This window comes from Sus scrofa, chromosome 11 (genome assembly GCF_054392235.1).
Source record: "Sus scrofa isolate SSC_HxYL_T2T_F1_AM1 chromosome 11, Sscrofa_HxYL_maternal_Yorkshire_Landrace_v2.0, whole genome shotgun sequence".
Classification (NCBI taxonomy): domain Eukaryota; kingdom Metazoa; phylum Chordata; class Mammalia; order Artiodactyla; family Suidae; genus Sus; species Sus scrofa.
Window position 1 is genome coordinate 17,776,248 of NC_139393.1, and position 18,116 is coordinate 17,794,363.

The following is an 18,116-nucleotide window of genomic DNA, read 5'->3' on the forward strand; positions in this document are numbered from 1 at the left end:
AGCATGAGGAAACTGGGAAAATGATCATTAAACATTCTTTCCATCAACTCCATAAATCTCACGTCTTCCCAGTCCACTTTATTTGCCTTTGTGTATTTTGCTAAGATTTTCTTTTCTTCAATGAGAAGGATAAACAAAAGAAAATGGGAGAAAATCCGGTAATGGTTCAGTTTTGAACTGAGTTATCAAGCACTCGGGTTTTTCAGGATATTTTTTGTAAAGGACAACTTGGAAAACTTCTTGCAGGACTCAGTGTGGTATTTTCTACTCATTGGGATAGTGGAAAAAAGTTCTTATTGACCTGCCAGCTTGAACATGTAAAGATACATGTAGTTTAGTAGGACTACAACTGGAAAATTATACGGATTAGTATCAAATTACATTTTCTCCTGATTATTCAGGACTTGGAGCTAAAAAAGAATACACCGATTTGCCTCATATTCTGGAATCTACTGGATTATATTCAGTTCCTTTAATAACTGACATTTCCAGGCTCTGCCTCCCTCTGTCACTGACTGTTAGTCCTAGGAAAGGGCTACTTTTCTCCATTATTGGAAACAAACTGCAGTTGGCAAGAACACCAGGGCAGGTGGGCACTAGTTCCTTTTACTTCATCTTTACCCCAAGGGAAAATGGGAAAATTCATGAGACAAGTTATGTTATTTATTTGCTTAAGAACTTCCCTTCTGCCTTTCCCTCCATATGGTTTACGTTTTCCTTCTGAATTGGTGCTTTCACAGTACAAAACTGCCTTTGTTGAGAGGCAGGAACAGGTGTGTTGTGAGAGTGGGAGCGTGTGAGAGAATGGGAGAAAATGTGCATCTGTGTGTGAGAACGCGGAGGGCAGAGTGTGAGTTTTGTGTGTGCAGGTGTCCGTGTAGTTTAAGGCATGAAGACCCAGTGTGCTCAGGGAATTCCACAGGAGAACAGAGTCACATAATATTTAAGAACTCTCGACTGAGAAATCTATGCACCATCTGTGACCATATTCCTTCCAGAGAGATGCTGCAAAACCACCTTTGATTCCTAAGATAGACAAGCAAACGCATTTCGGCAAAGGCGTTCTGATGAAGCTAGCTCAGCAATACTCACCTCGTCTTGCTTTTCTCCCTATCAGTGTCTTACACAAAGTGTGGGCTTCAGGCCAGACAGACTGGATTAGCATTTCAGCCAGGTATTCCTCAGTGTGGGGATGTTGGGTGATTTACAAAATTTCTCCAAGCTCCAATTTTCTTGCCCGTAAATACCAGATAGCAATGCCCAAACTCGGTGTAACTGAGGAGATTCAGTGCCCAGTGCCCAGTGGTCACTCAGTAAATGTTGGTTCCTTTCCCGTAAATGCAATTCTCAGACCAGATGAAGCAGAGATGGGAAAAATTCTTTCCATATGTTCAGGTAAGTAACTGACAAGGTCCAAACTGCCTTCTAATTTGCCAACAGAGGTTTCGACCTCTTGTCCTTTGGCATGATAAAGATGCTTGAGATGTTGCAGCTGCACGTTTTTCCTTTAAGCTCATCTTATCCACAGAACACTGGAAGGATTGCGCACTGCTTTTGAGACACAAAGGCACTCCTTCTGCCCTGATCTCCAAGCTGTTTTCCTGGGGATGGTACTGGAGCTGTGGCCAGCAAACCAAGTCTCTCTGGGCTGATTCCCAGTGTGTCCAGTGGCACATGGGGTGGACTGCTGCCCAGGTTATGCTCCATGGCAGTGAGACCACATACTACAGACATGTCTCTGGGGGAAATATAAAACCAGGATCCTTTGTTTCATTAGCCCCATGGAAAAAGCAGCTCAATTGGACTCTGGTTGAGAAGGCAGACTTTCTCTCCACTATTCAATAGACATCACAGTCTTGTGGAAAGAGAATGGGTTAGGAGTCAGAGGAAAGTTCAAATCCCACAACTGCCACTATGACACAAAACAAAATGAAACAAAACATCTATTTAACTCTCCCATTTCTGTTTTCAGTTCACTAGATGATAATACCCACCGCATCAAGTCTCTGTTTCAGAATCTTTCAGGAAATCATCTCACACCATGCCAAGCACAGAGTAAATCATCAATGAGTATCAGTGTCTTTCACAAAGCTTTCAGGCACACAGGACAGAGAATCATTCTTGGCACATATTTGAACAATTTTCTCCTTGGCCTATTGGCAGTGATTAGCCAATTCCAAAGGAGAAACTAGTCTATGCTGACAATTAGGATAAAAAAGACATGGAGGTAGAAGCAAGTTTTTTCCATGCTCCGAGAAATAATCATTTTCAGCCACCATTTCCTACCTTTGAAAGCTGATCAGCCTGCTGGACAGGCTTCTATGATGCTATCTTTATGGGTTGGCATAGTGGATGCTGGTCATAGTGGAGAGTGATCAACTCTCTATGCACACAGTCTACCCCCATCGAGCAGTTCAGAGTTCGCGAGGCTCACTGTGCATTTCCCAGAGCCCTTCATTTAGCATTTCACATGTGATGTGGGCTGCAATCATGAGATGCACCACGTGAGATTTAGATTTGAAATCAAGTCACACAGTATTTTAGATCAGAATCCCCTAAAAGAAATTTCTTGACAAAGATTTGCATACAAAACATTTATTAGGGACTGTCTTCAGGAACAATACCCAGAAGGAAAAGAGGGATGCAGGCCTGGACCAAGTTTGGAAAAGCTGAACTGTCATCTTGGGAGACTTCAACCAATCTCATGGGTGCTCAGCACTAGGAAGGCCATTCAGAGGTGTCTCCAGTCGAGGCAGAAAGGACCTGTATGTCATCCTGCATCTATTAGACAATGGACATGGGCTGCCCCAGGGGATAAGGCATACCTTGGGAAGGCAGCTCCTAAGAATCAAGAGCAATTTTCAAAGATGGACACAATCATCAGCAGTCAACTCTCCAGGCAGCTGGGAGGATGAGTCCCTGGTTCCTGAAGGGGCATGTGGATGGCCCAGCACAGATCCCTAGAGTCCACTACTGAGCACCCACTGTACTACTCAGACTGACTTATTTATACTATGTTTACTGTATCTACAAACAATTTCTCTGGGATTTTTGTTGACCTCATTTCCAGAGACAATTTATAAAAGAGGTTGGTCAAATTATTTATCGTCTCCACTGATGCAGCTGGTTTTAAGGCCACGCCTGATACTCACTGTCTTCTCTACTGCTCATTTTAGATCCCTGTCACTCCTATCACCTCTGCTGGTCTAGATGCTTCACTGGTGGGGTGACCAAATCCTTCTCCCTGCAGCTCTGAACCCCTGGTCAGCATGCTCTTTTTAGGTTAGACCTATTGTATTTTCCATTGATTATCAACATTGCACAGGGTCATAAAAATAGATGCCAACTCTAGCAAATCATCAGAATGCCAGAATTGTAATTCGTTGTATCTGTTGTGGAACAGCTCCCTACCTCTTCCCGGTGATCAAGGCAAATGTTCCTACCTGCATGATGACTCCTTTCCTTGAATGCTAGTCTTTGGGCATGATGAGCCATAATGCCTAAAGATGCAAGTTTAGAAAGCACACATTCTCCCAAATGGGTCACTTGGAGTGAGATAATTGGGCTACTTGTATTCCTAGGCATGTACATCCTTCCTATAGTGCGCTCTTAACCTCCGAGGCCAAGAAACAAGAGTGGAAGATTTGCCAACTACTATGTATGCCCATTCAAAATAGCCACTCAGGGACCATTGAAAGGGCCAGTGGGTGGGTCTGTGGACCCAGTGATCCACTGGGAGCCAGACCTAGGCCAGAACTTCATTTATTTCCTGGTTCCCATATCCAACAGAGAGGCCATGTTGCTTCAGGTCCCCAGCCATCAAAGTCAACTTGGAGTCCATGTTCACTAGTCCTCCAAATGTTTGCGTATTTTTCTTTCCCATGTATAGTTACCTAAGCAAGCAGCTATAGACCCCTTTGAGGAGTAGCAATGAGAATCATTGCCACATATAGTTACCATGGTGCTCGGGGATCCTTCATCCTGATGACCCAACTTCTCCTTCAGTCAGTGGATTCCAAATCTGAGAATCAGCTCAAGTCTAGGAACTGAGCAAGGGGTAATGTCTATTTATAGGCGTTGCTTCCCTTAGTCTCCTAATTATCCATTTTTTTATTTTTGATTGTATAGATTGGAAATACTTTTTTTTGGCTGCCTATCTCTCTTGCCCCTAGGATGACATATTCTATCATCATCTCATGGCTCTCCATGAGTCAGACTCCCAGGCTGGCACTCAGATTTTATTGCATATTCCAGTAATGGCACCCACTTCCTTCTGATGGGAAAAAGAAGTTAACCTGAGAGCGACTAGCAAGAGATGCTCTGGTTGATTCTGTAAGCCCTGCAGCAACCAGTCAATGGTGTGGAATGCATACTTTGGGACAGGCAGCTTCCTATGGCCCAGAGAAATTCTTAGTGGTGAGCTGTAGCTCAATATTCCTGGCATCTGAGGGACCATGTTTCAGGACCGTGTCTTAGAGTTTAAAGGAGTTTGAGTGAAATGATACAGGATTTGGCACATGTGGGGAGAAAGACAGGTCACAAAGCATCTATTTTGCCTATGTGGACCACGATGAGGGCAGTATGGTTCTGGGGCCAGGAACTGTAGCAGCAGTTTCCTGACTTTTTAGTAGCAGCTCCCTTAACTTTCTAGTTCTGCAGCATTGTTTTGAGACACATCCTGAAAACTGAGATCAGAGTCTATTTCTTAAGCTCTCACACGGATTATGTGAACTTTCAGCACCTCTTAATAAACCCTTTCCTGCTTAAACTAGTTAGAGAAGACCGTGTGTTCTCAGCTAAGGACTCTGAACAAAGTTGGTATTTAACAGCCAGCATTCATTCTGGTGAGATGGTGTACTGGTTATTATATAAACTGAAAATTACATAAACCTTCACCAGTAGAGTCAGGATTCTAGATTAAAGGCAAAGAAGCTAATTAATGCTATATACACTGAACTTCCAGGACCCATAGGTCTCTGTGGTTGTTGAGTGACATGAGGTCAATGTTCAGTTTTGGATGGTGTGTGCTTACATTACTTGGATATTTAGGTTTTTGAGAAAGGGACACAAACAGATTATGTGGAGGAAAGCATCTCTCTGTTAAGATTTTGTGGAACTGTGGTATAATAAGTGATGAATCTCAGTCACTATAGTCCCTCAGTTTCTTACTATTTTAGGAAACAAGGACAACTGACCAGTGGCATTCAATATGCAGTCTAAATCTGAAAGTCTTGCCTTCTCTTTGTACCTTGACATTTATTCTTTTATGAAAGGTGTTTTTGTTGGATTGGTATACCTCCATCCAAAAGGAACTGTTATTATTGGGCAAAATTTCTTCCCAAGCCTTTGCAAAGGGAGCTTCTCACATGCCTAGTGCATGTACAGTTGCTCCTGGTTTCCGCATTGATCCCTGGTTCAGCCAGTTGAAGTCGGGTTAGCAAGAGTCATCTTAGCACTCATAGAGAAAGTAGAATGTTATTCTCACTTAAAATGTAATAACTCTTTTGGCCAGGTAAGTGGGTTTTTGTTCAAGCCCTGCCGTAGCCATTCCAATGCTGAATCCTCTCAGAAAATGGCTTGTGAGAGTTCGGGCCCCAAGTATCTTATCAGGGTCAGCTGCAGCTTTCCTTCCTTTCTCCACAGCCCTTTGTACAAGTCCATCTCTTCTCCAATAGCCTTGGATAAACTTAGTGTAATGTGCTATGTAGAAAAGCAGATTTATATAGATGCACAGATCTGAAGGTAGAGCCTACAGTCTTATGTACATACTGAAGCACAAGAGGATAAGCAGCATCCATTATCTCAAATAAAAAGAGTATTTTTAAAGTTCACATAACCTTTATAACAGTGTTTTCCACATGTCCCCAAGGATAAGTTTTTTTATCTGGACCTTTTGTTAGATTTTTTTAATGCCCGGACCCTCTGCATCAGAGTCTCTAGGAGCAAGACCTAGAAAGCTGTGCATTTAAGGATGCCCAAAGTGATTCTTATCAGAAAAGTTTAGGGAACCAAGCCCCTCACTATAGCCCTCTCTGGCCAGCCTTATAAATGGCCTGCAGGTGTCCTGACCCACTTCAGTGTCACAGATGGAATCCTTGCATGGGTGAACAAATTGGATGTGTAGATGTTTATATTTAAACTAACCAAGGAAACTAATATCAATGTGTTTTTTTCTTTTTTTATTACTCAATGCATTTATTACATTTACAATGATCATCGCAACCCAATTTTATAGCATTTCGATGTGATCCTTTTAAAAAAAATCAAAGTGATGAGATAAGGCTAGGCAAACAAACTGAAAGCAAGTGTGCTAAAATATGACCATTTTATTAAATAACATATTGAACAGTACTAATCCATTACTTTTTCCTTTCTTCCAGGATTGTGAGAAATCTCTCTGGCTTTTTTTCCCCCTTTGAGAAATAATTCTGTAGAACACGCACTAAATGCTGGGCTGTGTTCTTTGTTGTCAAGGCAGAGAGAAGTACGGCTTGACAGTAATGAATGACTATATTACACAATTACTTAAATATGAGTCTTCAGCAAAAATGAAATGACTTGAGGCTTTTCAACAAATACAGCTTTGAGCTCAGCAAATAATGGCTTGTGTCAAATTTGTTTATTAGCATCTGTAATTTGTTCTTTACTAGACATATTTTACACTTGAAGTAATGTTTTACCAGGCCTCCATAAAGCAATTGTGCAATTGATAATAAATATTTCACTACTGGTAAGTAATTAATTCCTATGAAGTTAGTTAAAACCATGACAGCACCGCCTAGAGTATAGAAAAAGAATGCATAAATAATTAAAGTAGATATAGTCAAATAAAGGATGGTATGAAAAAGTCAACAATAAAAGAAATAAAGGTGTGGACAAAGTTGTGTGTGCGTAATCATATTTATCAAGCACCTTTAACACATCTGAAATCATGCCACACCCTTTCCTCAGAACTTTTCAGGGAGATAGTGAATTCAGCTATTATAGATGAGGAAACTGAGGCTCTGAAAGCTTAAGTAGTTTGTCCTATGATACACTGCTAATTATTGATAGAAATGAGGTTTGAGTCAGAGTGAAGAGCCATGCTTTTCCTATTAGTGTTTAGTACAGGGTTATTCAAGCACGGGTTTTAGCGTCAGATATACCTTGATTTGTGTCTTGGGTCAGCCACTCACCAGAAATATGATAATGGTAAGATGACCTAGCATCTCTTATCCTTAATAACATCAGAATCTATTACATATAATTATTGTGATGATTAAATGGGAAAACACATGGGGAAAGATAGCATAATGCCTAGCAGATATCAAGCAGTGAGTTAGCTTATAATATGATATCTCCAGGAAAGTCAACACAGAGTAAATAATCACTCAAGAGAGTAAGTGCCCTGTTTTCATTTACAGTGAGAAAGATACATTTTTCTCTCCACTATATAGGTAGAAATGGACTAAATTTAACCAGGGATGATTAAATACAGACTTCAGATTTCTGAGGCAGTCTTTTTTTCCATGAAATTTTATTTTGGAAAAATATGTTTCATTTAATTTAACTCAATAACCATTATTTAAGCATCTTCCTTTGAGGAGCTCAAAGCCTTAATGATTGGGTATAGGGTGGCAGCAGGACAGAGGAGGAAGAAATTGGAGTTATGTTTAAGGAAAATAAGTTGAACTTCAGACTGACAGAGTATCTCAGAAGACCTAGTCCCTCCTTTAAAGGGGCAAAAAGCTCCTAGTAAGCCTTACAAACTGATGGAAAAGACACATAAGAGTTGAGCATAGTAAATGGAGAGGTCACACTGAAAAAGAGATATGAAGGATGAACACAGGAGTCAGCCAGGCAGAAGTGTGATAAATGCAAAAGGTTGAAGATAAGAGAGAGTACTGCGGCCTGGAACATCAGAAATGGTAGGTAGTTCCATCAGGTTGGAAGGCATAGGAGCTTGGGGGCCAGTGAGTAGAGAAACAATGGGTAAAACATTAGGCTACATAGAGTTGAAGGAAAAAGTCCATGAAGAATCTTGCATGCCCTTTATGCTCTATGTCTATGGCTACAGCTTCCCATTAGAATCGCCTGGGGAGGTTTTGCATTCTGCTGATGGAATACTCCATCCAAAAACAACTATCCAGACTGTTTAGGGCCCACCCTCCTATGAGATAATATAAAACTGGGTAAAATATATTTTAAAAATATGTTTGAGCATCTGAAAGCTACCAAGAGCATCAGAATTTGGCCAAGATACAGATGAGAAGGAAAGAAGAGTCATAATCTGAAACGTGAGGCAACTACTCCCCTCAAGAATGTTAACTGCCAGTTTCAAAATCAGCGCCTGAGAGATTGAAAAGTGGGAGAGTTTCAGTAGTTTCACAGGAATGAGGGTGTGTGTGAAAATTTGAGCTCAAAGCCCACTAAGGTGGATTGGACCTGGTACATACCCTTGGATTTCATTTAAGAACCCCAAATTTACATACTAGGAATAAGGAAGGCCTGCAAATAAATTAGATGTCCTAAGAATTAGAACCTAGATTTGACTATCCCATTCCCTAACTGAACAACAGTGACCTTATCCTAGTCTAGTTGTCTTTCAGAAACAAAAATAAATCTTCTCTGGTCAAAATACCTTTAAGTAGCATCCAGAAACAAATTATCTCTACAATTTCTTCTGGCACAATGTCCAAATCTCAATCAAAAGTAACAAGGCATACTACAAAAAATACAAGTCTTGACTGAAAACCAAGTAAAGAAAAAATCAGACAATATAAACACACCTATAGAATAGCTATAAAGTCCATGTGCAGAATTATCCGACATAGACTTTTAATAAATAGGGCTAATGTTTTTAAGGAATTAAATAACAAGAGGGAGAATTTCAGAAAGAACGGAAACTATAATATGAAAATGTAAATAATACAATGAAAAATACAATATTTGCAATTAAGATATCAATAGATAATTTTAACAGCAGAGTCAAAACATATTGAAAAATAGAAGAAAACATCCAAATGGAAATGTAGAGAGACAGAAGTAGAGAAAATTGAAAAAAAGAACCTAATATAAGGTTAAGAGGTCTAAAATTCGTAATTTGAGTCACAGAGGTAGAAAAGAAAAAGTCTTGGAAGAAGGAATATCTTGAAGAGAAAATGGCTGTAAATTTTTTTTCATAGGGCCATGCCTATAGCATATGGAAGTTCCTGGACTAGGGGTCAAATGGGAGCAGTGGCCAGAGCCCATGCCACAGCCACAGCAATACCAGATCTGAGCTGCATCCATGACCTGCAGCTTGTGGCAATGCTGGATCCTTAAACCACTGAATGAGGCCAGGGATCAAACCTGCATCCTCACAGACACTATGTTGGGTTCTTAACCCACTGAGCCACAATGGGAACGCCTGGAAATCTTTTTTAGATGATGAAAGATATCAAGCCATTGATATGAGTTCAACTAACTGCAAACAGGATAAATACACAAACAGATAACATATAACCACGTAATAATAAAACTTCTAAAACTAAAGACAAAAACTCTCGGACACAGAAAAAAATGACACATTATACCTTCAAAGAATCAATAAGACTGACTGTTGACTTCACAACAGAAAGACTGAAAAACAAAAAACAATGGATAGTATTTTCAAAGTTCTTAAAGAAAATAATAATCAACCTACATATTATATATTTTGTGAAAATATTCTTCAAAAGCTAAAGGATTCTACTTTTAAGAACCTTGTTACAGGTTATGTCAGACTAATGCTCCTGCAGCAATGAGATGCTACTACAAACCTATTAGAATATCTAAAGTTTAAAAACGGAATAGCAGCAAGGATTGAGTAACTAGAACTCTTTCTTATACATTACTTTTCAGAATGCAAAGTGGTATGGCCACTTTGAAAAACAGTTCGACAATTTCTTACAAAATAAAATATTCGCTTCTCATATGAATTAACAATTTCACTCCTAGGTATTTACCTGAGACAAACAAAAACTAATATTCATATAAAAATATGTATTTTAATATTTATAATGGCTTTACTCATAGCCACACCCCAAACTGGAAACAGCTCAAATGTCAATCAACAGGTGAATGGATAAACAAACTGTGGTATATCCGTCCTGTATACCATAGAATACTACTTATCAATGTAAAGAAATAAGTGAACTAGTGATACTCACAACATAGATTAAGCATGTTAAATTCAAAAGACTACACTTTATATAATAGCTTTTATTCAGGAAAAGATAATTACTATAGGAGCAGAAAACCATATTAGTCACTGCCAGGGGCTGGTGGGGGCATAAAGGGGTGTGAACATAGTATACTGGTAAATGTTTAACAAAAAGCTCTTCAAATAAAAACTCTCTGATTTGTAGCATTTGCCAATTACCCTAGTGTAAATACTCCCACCATGGCCAATTTTAAGCTACCAATGTGATGACAGTGAACATGGACTTGGGAAGAGATGGTGCTTCCCCAGACATATAAAATAAATATAAATAACTTCATGACCACAGATAATTGTACAGTGTAAAACAATTAGGAAGAAATGAGTTTTTAGTACTTATTACCTTTCTAAAAATAAAATTATATTGAATTTTAAGTTTATGTAATCTAATTGTATATAATGGCTGTCCCTCCCTTTTATTTTTCTGCATCCATTGCATATGGGCCAGAGATCAGACCTGCACTGCAGTTGTAACCTGCATCACAGCTGCAGCAATGCCAGATCCCTAACCTGATGCACCACAGGGGAAACTTCAGATAGTAGCTGTTTTTAACAACTAGCTTTGAAAATTCCTTAAAGTTTAAGAATCTGCTGGCTCCAACATATCACCATGCCCAAGGGAAGTGTTTGAGGTGATAGAAGTGTTCCAGATCTTGATTTCTGGTGGTATTGTATAACTGTGCACATCTGTCAAAATCTATAGATCTAGACACTTAGAAGGGTTCATTTTATCATGTGGAAATTATAGTTCAAAAAACCTAGCCACAAAATTTGCATATATCTTTGACCCATCAATATCAGTTCAGGGAAATTCTGCTCAAGTTATATTCAAATCTTCCCACCACTGACTTTAACAGTAAAATTGGAATTAACCTGAAATCCATAAATCAGATAATGAAAAATAAATCTTTGTATATCCAACAAGATATTTCAAGAATATTACAAGTGAAATTTTCTTAGCATCTAGAAAAAGTGAGGCATGGAACTGTAGTTTATTCTGGAGGGTAGCCAAGGGATAGAAGTTTAAAAAGACAACATGTATGCATATCCTCTTGTATAATTTGAAATTTTCCATGTGTATATATTACTTTTTCAAAAGATAAAGGGGACCTTTATCTTTTGGTTTTAATCAAAACGAAATACAGACATTTTCAAACAAACACTCCTGAGATAATTTCCAACCAACACACCTTCGCTAATACTTAAATGTCTTCAGATACTATCTCATGCTTTGCTCACCACTGTATGGATGAAGAAATGGAAGTCCAGAGACTGGAAAACTTTTTCAAAGGCATGTAGCAATGATGTGTTGCTCTGGGACTTGAGAATGCACACTCTAAGCTTTTCTAGACTGTTTTTGCAAAGTTTGGGGAGGATCTTGGAGTTCTTCGCAGAGCAGTGGTAACTGAAGTCAAGGCGAGCTAGACCGTCCCTGAGAAGGAGTTTGTAAAAGTGAAAGACAAGAATCAAGAGGTGAACCCTGGAGATATTGATTCTTAGGAGGAAAAAGAGGTGGCTGACAAGAAAAGAGAAGAGGAACGATCAGGAAGAAACCATGTATTTTAATATGATCTATTGTTCAAAATGTTGAAAGAAAGTACATTTGTAGGGGAAACAAACCCCACTTTCTTCTGTTACTTGAACTCTGTTTTTCAGACCTCACCCTGATTTTTAAAGAGAAACATATTCGCCACATCCGTGGGCACATGCATGTTGCAGGATGTTGGACCCAACACCACGCCTCAGGTTCTGGCTTTTCTATGCCTACTATTCAACAGTTAGAAGGGTCCTGTCCTCTACCAGCATTTCAGCCAGCAATATGACAGGAGCTGTGTAACTCCCTATTGTGTGGGGACTTAATCTCCTTGCACAGTTTAGGCTGAAGTTGTGAAGAAATGGTTTTAAACCATTGCTTGTTTTATTTCTCTGCTTCATTGCTGGAAAGAAATAAAAGGGATAGTACCTCCCTGCCCCACAAAGAAAAAGAAACCAGTAGTGTGGTGTGTGGAAGGAACCTGGAGCATGGAAATCAGGAGCAGCTGGGCCTAACCCAGTGCAGTGACACACGTCCTTTCGGAAAGACAAATCCGAAGAGCTCAAGAGAAGGCAGCAGCGACACACAAACTTCTAAAACTCTGGACTTGCCAGCTGGAGAAACAGATTGTGCTGGGAGAACTTAAGAGTCACTTGAGAGTATGTAATTCTCCAAGTGAGTAGCAAAACTGGGCTAACGAGGTCTTTAACACCTGTACTCCAACCAGCAGGCTGGGTCTAAGCAGAACCAGGTGGGGCAGCCAACAGCTTAGAGGTGGCAGAGGAGACCTCAGAGACAGAAAAGGAAATCGCTATTCCTGGCTGGTAGGACGCAGTTATTTGTTTTGCTTTTTACGCTTTTTCCCCGTGTTTTCCACATATAGAGTGTACATTTTCATATCAAATCAGGCAAAATAATATTATTTTGAAAAATGAAACAGTGCATTCAATTTGTCTTTCCCAGTTACTCTTTCCCTAGTTGTTTGTTTTCGTCTCTGAGCATGTAATGATTCAGGCACTAGGTGCAACTCTGATTCTGTCAATTGTCACTCTCAGAAAGTCCTCATACAGACAGCTGCAGGTGCCTGGTGCAGAAGAGATGGGATGGGGAAGAGAAAGCACCCTCCCAGGATGTCCCTCCTCGGCACGCTTTGTCTTGGTTTTCTGTACGTTTTCTTTACTCTGGAACTGAAGACTCCTTTTAAATACCCCATGTCCCCTCCCCGCCAAACTCTCCCTGACTATTACTTGCTTTTCTTTCCCACTCAGATTTTGACAGAAACAGTAGTGATAGAGAAACGAAACATGAAATAGCAACTTATTCATCTGGGTAAGTGGCGGAAAACTAGAAAACTTCCAGGTAAACTGGACAGGAACATGGGGCTTAGAGCCAAAGCAAAGGTGAGATTTTCCGCCTTGAATCTAAATCTTGGGTTCTGTATGGTGGGGTGTCCTAGAGAGAAAGCGCGATAGGAACCATGCCCATCCCTATGCGGCGAACTTGGAAGCCAGTGACCCATCCGGGTACTGGCAGGACAACAGGAGGGTGGCCCATTTGCAGAACATGCCCTCTGTAAATGTGCTTGATCAGTTTCAAGTCTGATCAATTGCATTAGTGACTCTTTCTTTTTTTTTTCTTTTTTTCTTTTTGGTTGTTTTTGTTTGTTTTGGGCCACATACAGAAACTCCCAGGCCAGGGATTGAACCTGTGCCACAGCAGTGGCCCCTGCTGCTGCAGTGACAATACTGGATACTTAACCAGCTGTGCACACAGGAATTTCAGGTTAGTGACTCTCTATAATGGTAAGCGTGAAGGAAGTCTCCAGGTTGGTAGAGTGTGACAGCCTCTTTATGGGCTGCAGTCAGTAGGCGGGGGATGAGGAACAAAGAAAGAGATTTTCCTCCCTCCTTGTCTCCTCTTCCCAACAAAGACTGGAACCCATTTTTAGAGTCCCCCATGACTGGATTCTTCAGCTCAATTAGTTAACAATTTTTCCTGACCCAAATCCTTATTTCATAAAAATATAAATGACACAAATTGTATCTTTAGGAAACTTTCACATACTTTTAAGCTCCAAATCCTGCTTCTATAGAAATCTACTGTACACTGTATTCTAGCTACCATTTTTCAAAAATTAGGAAAGATACGGTATGATTGCATTTGGTAAGAGCTGTGCATGGTGAGCAAGACAAAGTTTACAATTAAAATGGCTACTATTTGCTTTTTATAAATTGAGTATACTTGGTTATAATTCTTTGGGTTATTGGAATTTTAATGAGGACTCGCAGATGTTATGGTAAATTAATAGCTTGTGATTAAATTTCCACTGGCAATTAAGGTTGGTTTTTAAATCAGTGTTCCTTACTTACATTCCATATCACATTTACATTTATTAAGTAATCAAATATTTATTGCATAATGTTCTTATGGATGTTCACAAGTGTTCTTACTAATTATAAAGCATTGCTCTGGGAAATATTTCTTGTGAGAATATTTCGATACATGTGTCACAGTGCAAGTTTGCAGTGCCTGTTCTGTCTAGTGTGTGCACATTGTGTGTGCTGCAGGTGCAAAGGGACAGAGTGTTCGACACACTCTAATTGAACAGAGGTGGTTTTCACCCTCAATTGAATTGGATTGATGAACTCACAGGAAACACTGATTAGCTGGAACCGAGGGAATTTTTTTTTTCTAGTTATTCTTGGGATTTGCTCCATGAAAATATTTTTTGGAATTGATGGGAAAACAAATTTATACAAAAATAGATGTCCTTTCTTTAACCAAAAGAACCAGGAAACTTCTTAATGCCTAATGTAAAAAAAGCGTAAGAAAACAAAAAGACATTCTCTTTCTTCCACACTGAACTAATTAATTTCAGCTGTGTTTTGAGATGGACCATCAAGGCAATTATGATATGGATATAATTTAAACAACAGCAAACTGACTGCTGAGGACCAAGTGAGCTTGGGGTGTTCAGATGATCTCTGTGATTTATTGCTTTAGACTTTAAAAAAATCTACTACCATGCCCCCATTACATTGTCTTTTCCCTGTTATAACTCCAAAGAAAGTGACACCAAAAATTAGAGCATCTCACAGCAAATGAGTGACAGAACTCAGTCTAAAATGGGGTTTCTCATTCTCAGACTATGGCTCTCTTATACCAGGCCAGTGGTTTACAAATTCTTTGTGGCCACAGAAATCTTTCTTCAATGAAATCCCACCAGGAACCTAATATTTAAAGCAGAGTAGAGCTGCTTGATAATTCCAAGCCAATTTCAATGCCTCCATCAATTTTCTGAATACTTGCCAGATTGTAAGAATTTCCAAGAAAACTGCTTTTTCCCTAACTCATCTTCAAGAAATAGGATTCAAAGGACTTCTGAAAGCTTCATCTAAAGGTTTCATCACTGCTGATGGTCAGAGCCATTGCCAGGCAGGTAAACACCCAGGCACCACATGCATTTCAGCAGAACCTGAAGACAGGAAGCTCAAACTGATGCTAGTGAATGGAAGCTATTAAGAACAACCTCTCTGCAACCTCTGTCATCAATATTCTACCTGTCCATTTAGATGCATTTCTCCAGGTACTGGCCTTGCATTCTGGACCATGCAGAAAAACATCAAGAGGGCAACCGAGCTGAACCCCTCCAGGTTCCTGTCCCCTGATATGTTAACACATTCTTTCTCAGACTGTAAGAAAAGAACATACTGAGTATATATGAATGGCTACTGAGGGTAAGATATGATTTTCATATCTCACTTGACCCTACGACAGGTATAATTTTGTTGTCAGTTTACAAAGGAAGAAAACAAGACTCAGAGCAGCTTTGTAACGTGCTCAGCTGACTCTGCTGAGAGTTAGGATTTGGATCCGGGCGAATCAAATTCTGAAGCCTGTTTCCTATTACCACCCCATCTCTGAGCCTGTTATTGCTGATGTCTCTCTTCTTGACCAGAAACAACAGGATATTGGGCACAGATTTTGCATTACTAGGTACTCTTTTTATTATCTTAGAAAGTCAGCTCTCCTCAGTTGGTAGACTACATGCGTTTTGAGAAACAGTGTCTAGCATAGAGGAGAGGTTCCCTGGTCTAATTCCCTCTTTTTAAAATGATAACACTGCATACCACAGTAATCTATATTTATGGTTCCACATGCTACTATTTATCTACCTGAAAGACACGAATGGGCATGACTAACAATCAAGCTTTCAAAAACATCTCTTTCCATTCTGTCACAGGATGGTCTGTACTGATAAGATACATGGGTCTGTTACCTTAAGTTTTGTTTAATTAGAAGAAACCGGTACTGAAATCAAGGACACAAATGCCATTCATGTACAGAGAGATTCTTGGATAGGAAAGGAATACACATTTCCAAATAAACACACTGACTTTGCTATTCTTGAGTTTTCATGACTATGGATGAAACTTGGCATCATGTCATCCAAAAAAACATACCAGAGCTGTAATTTCTGAATGCACTAATGATGCGTTTCTCCTTACTGAATGGCTCTTCTTGGAAGAGTTCCTGGAGGTGTATATCATTTGATTTCGCAATATCGAGTGCAGTTGGAAACAAAAAAAAAGAACTGTCTTTTTTCATTACTTGTAAGTTCTTAATCCATTTTTTTTCTCTGCTCCAGCCTCTGTAAGTAAGTAATCTTAGGAGGCAGGAAATTTGGGTAATTTCTTAGAGTATACTCATTCCTCCACCCAAATTTTAAAGTTCACTGGGCATTAAATGATAGTAGAGCATTGGTATCAAATGATAAGCCTGGAGAATGTCTATATAGGTATGTACACAGCAGTTTGAATTAAAAAGATAATTCTTCTTTTCCTGAAAGTAGAATTTCTCTAGGTGGAAGAAAAAAACCTGAATCTGCTTCATTCAACCTTTTCTCCTCCTATCTTAGTCAGCCTGGGCTACTATGACATATTACCATATGGTTTAAACAATAAACATTTATTACTCACAGTTTTGGAGGCTGGGAAGTCCAAGATCAAGGCACCATCAGATTTAGTGTCTGGTGAAAGCTCTCTTTCTGGTTTGCACATAACTTTCTTCTTGCTGTATCTGATGGAGAGAAAGAGAAGGCTCTGGTCTCTTGCTCTTCTTTTACGGACACTAATCCCATCATGGATGCTGTGCCCTGAGGACCTCATCTAACCCCAACTACTTCCCAGTGGCCCTGTCTCCAAATGCCACCAAATTGGGGGTTAGAGCTTCAACGACATTCGATCTGCAGCACCTCCCTTCTCCTCTCCGCTTTTCAGTCCCTGTCTACCAAGGTGACTCTGCAAAGCCAGATGGAGAAGCCCCTGTCTCCACACTGACTCTTCATTCTCCAGGACACTCCCTGGATAATGAAGTCATTTCTCTTTTTTCATCCATTGTAACACATAGCTTTGACAAATCAAAGTGATCGTCTCCACATCCCACACTAGGCTCCAGAATAGTTCGCCTTCAAGGAACCTAAATTCTGTAGGTCCCCCAATGGTCAGGGTGAGGAGAGAAGAAAAGTTGGAATAACAACAGATTCTTCATTTTATTTTCCCTGTAAAGAAAAAAATGGTTTAGGGAATATTATTGCTAAAACTTAAAAAAATGTTCAATATTACAAAAGAATTTGTGCTCATTTAACTTGGTACCAATAAATTAAGGATATGTTTCTGAATCAAACTTCGGGTTTTAAAATTTTGCAAAAGCCTAGTTATTTGGGGACACATAAAACAAGCTGCAACTATTCACAGCCAGAGACTGCTAATTAGAAGGCTCTGTGATGTTTCAGAAGAGGGTTGTGCTTTGAAGACCATTGGAAACAAAAACAACTGGCCGACTCAGAGTGATAAGCATCTACCTGCATGGGGGCAGGTGAAGCAAGAGTATCTGACTCAAAAGCATAAGAAGCTGTTTCCAGGTCTTGCAAGAGTCTTCCCCTCATGCTCCTCTCTGTAGCTCCATCCCTTAAACAAGACTGCCAGGCCCCGGAGCTGTCCAGATGAAAGGCTGTCCCTGCCTGCTAGGACCTGGATGCTTAGAAGACAGAGAAGCACCCTCCCGCCCCCCGACCCAGGCCTCCTCTCCTTAGTCTTATAATGGCAGGTTGCACCAATAGATCTCAGGGGGGACTGTTTATAACAAGTAAATCATTGCTTAAAAGAGTTAGAATATCCAAAGATTTTAGGTGATAAAACCCAGTAAGAGTACATCCTAGGTTGTCCCTACAATAATGCCTCTTTTGTTCACTTTCACTCTAAGGCACTTTGCTGAGCAGAGGAGAAAGCGGTGGAGTTTCAGTCTGAGCCTGCAGGGCTGCACTTAACCCCTGGCTTATTTTATCAATGCAGCAGCCCTGCA

The 18,116-nt window shown here is 39.9% G+C and overlaps 1 protein-coding gene across 15 annotated transcripts in view; it reads right to left on the reverse strand.

Moving 5' to 3' along the window:
- The window catches only part of LOC106507157 (uncharacterized), a 674,540-nt gene that overhangs the window by 163,973 nt on the left and 492,451 nt on the right, over nt 1-18,116 (reverse strand). For 6 of the 15 annotated variants that reach the window (XR_014819427.1, XR_014819426.1, XR_014819419.1 and 3 more), the window contains one exon: nt 13,371-16,832. The gene's annotated coding sequence lies outside the window, so the exon portion shown is untranslated. Of the gene's footprint in view, nt 1-13,370; nt 16,833-18,116 lie in introns of those variants that run through there. The other 9 variants (XR_014819430.1, XR_014819429.1, XR_014819421.1 and 6 more) reach the window with 5 other exon arrangements.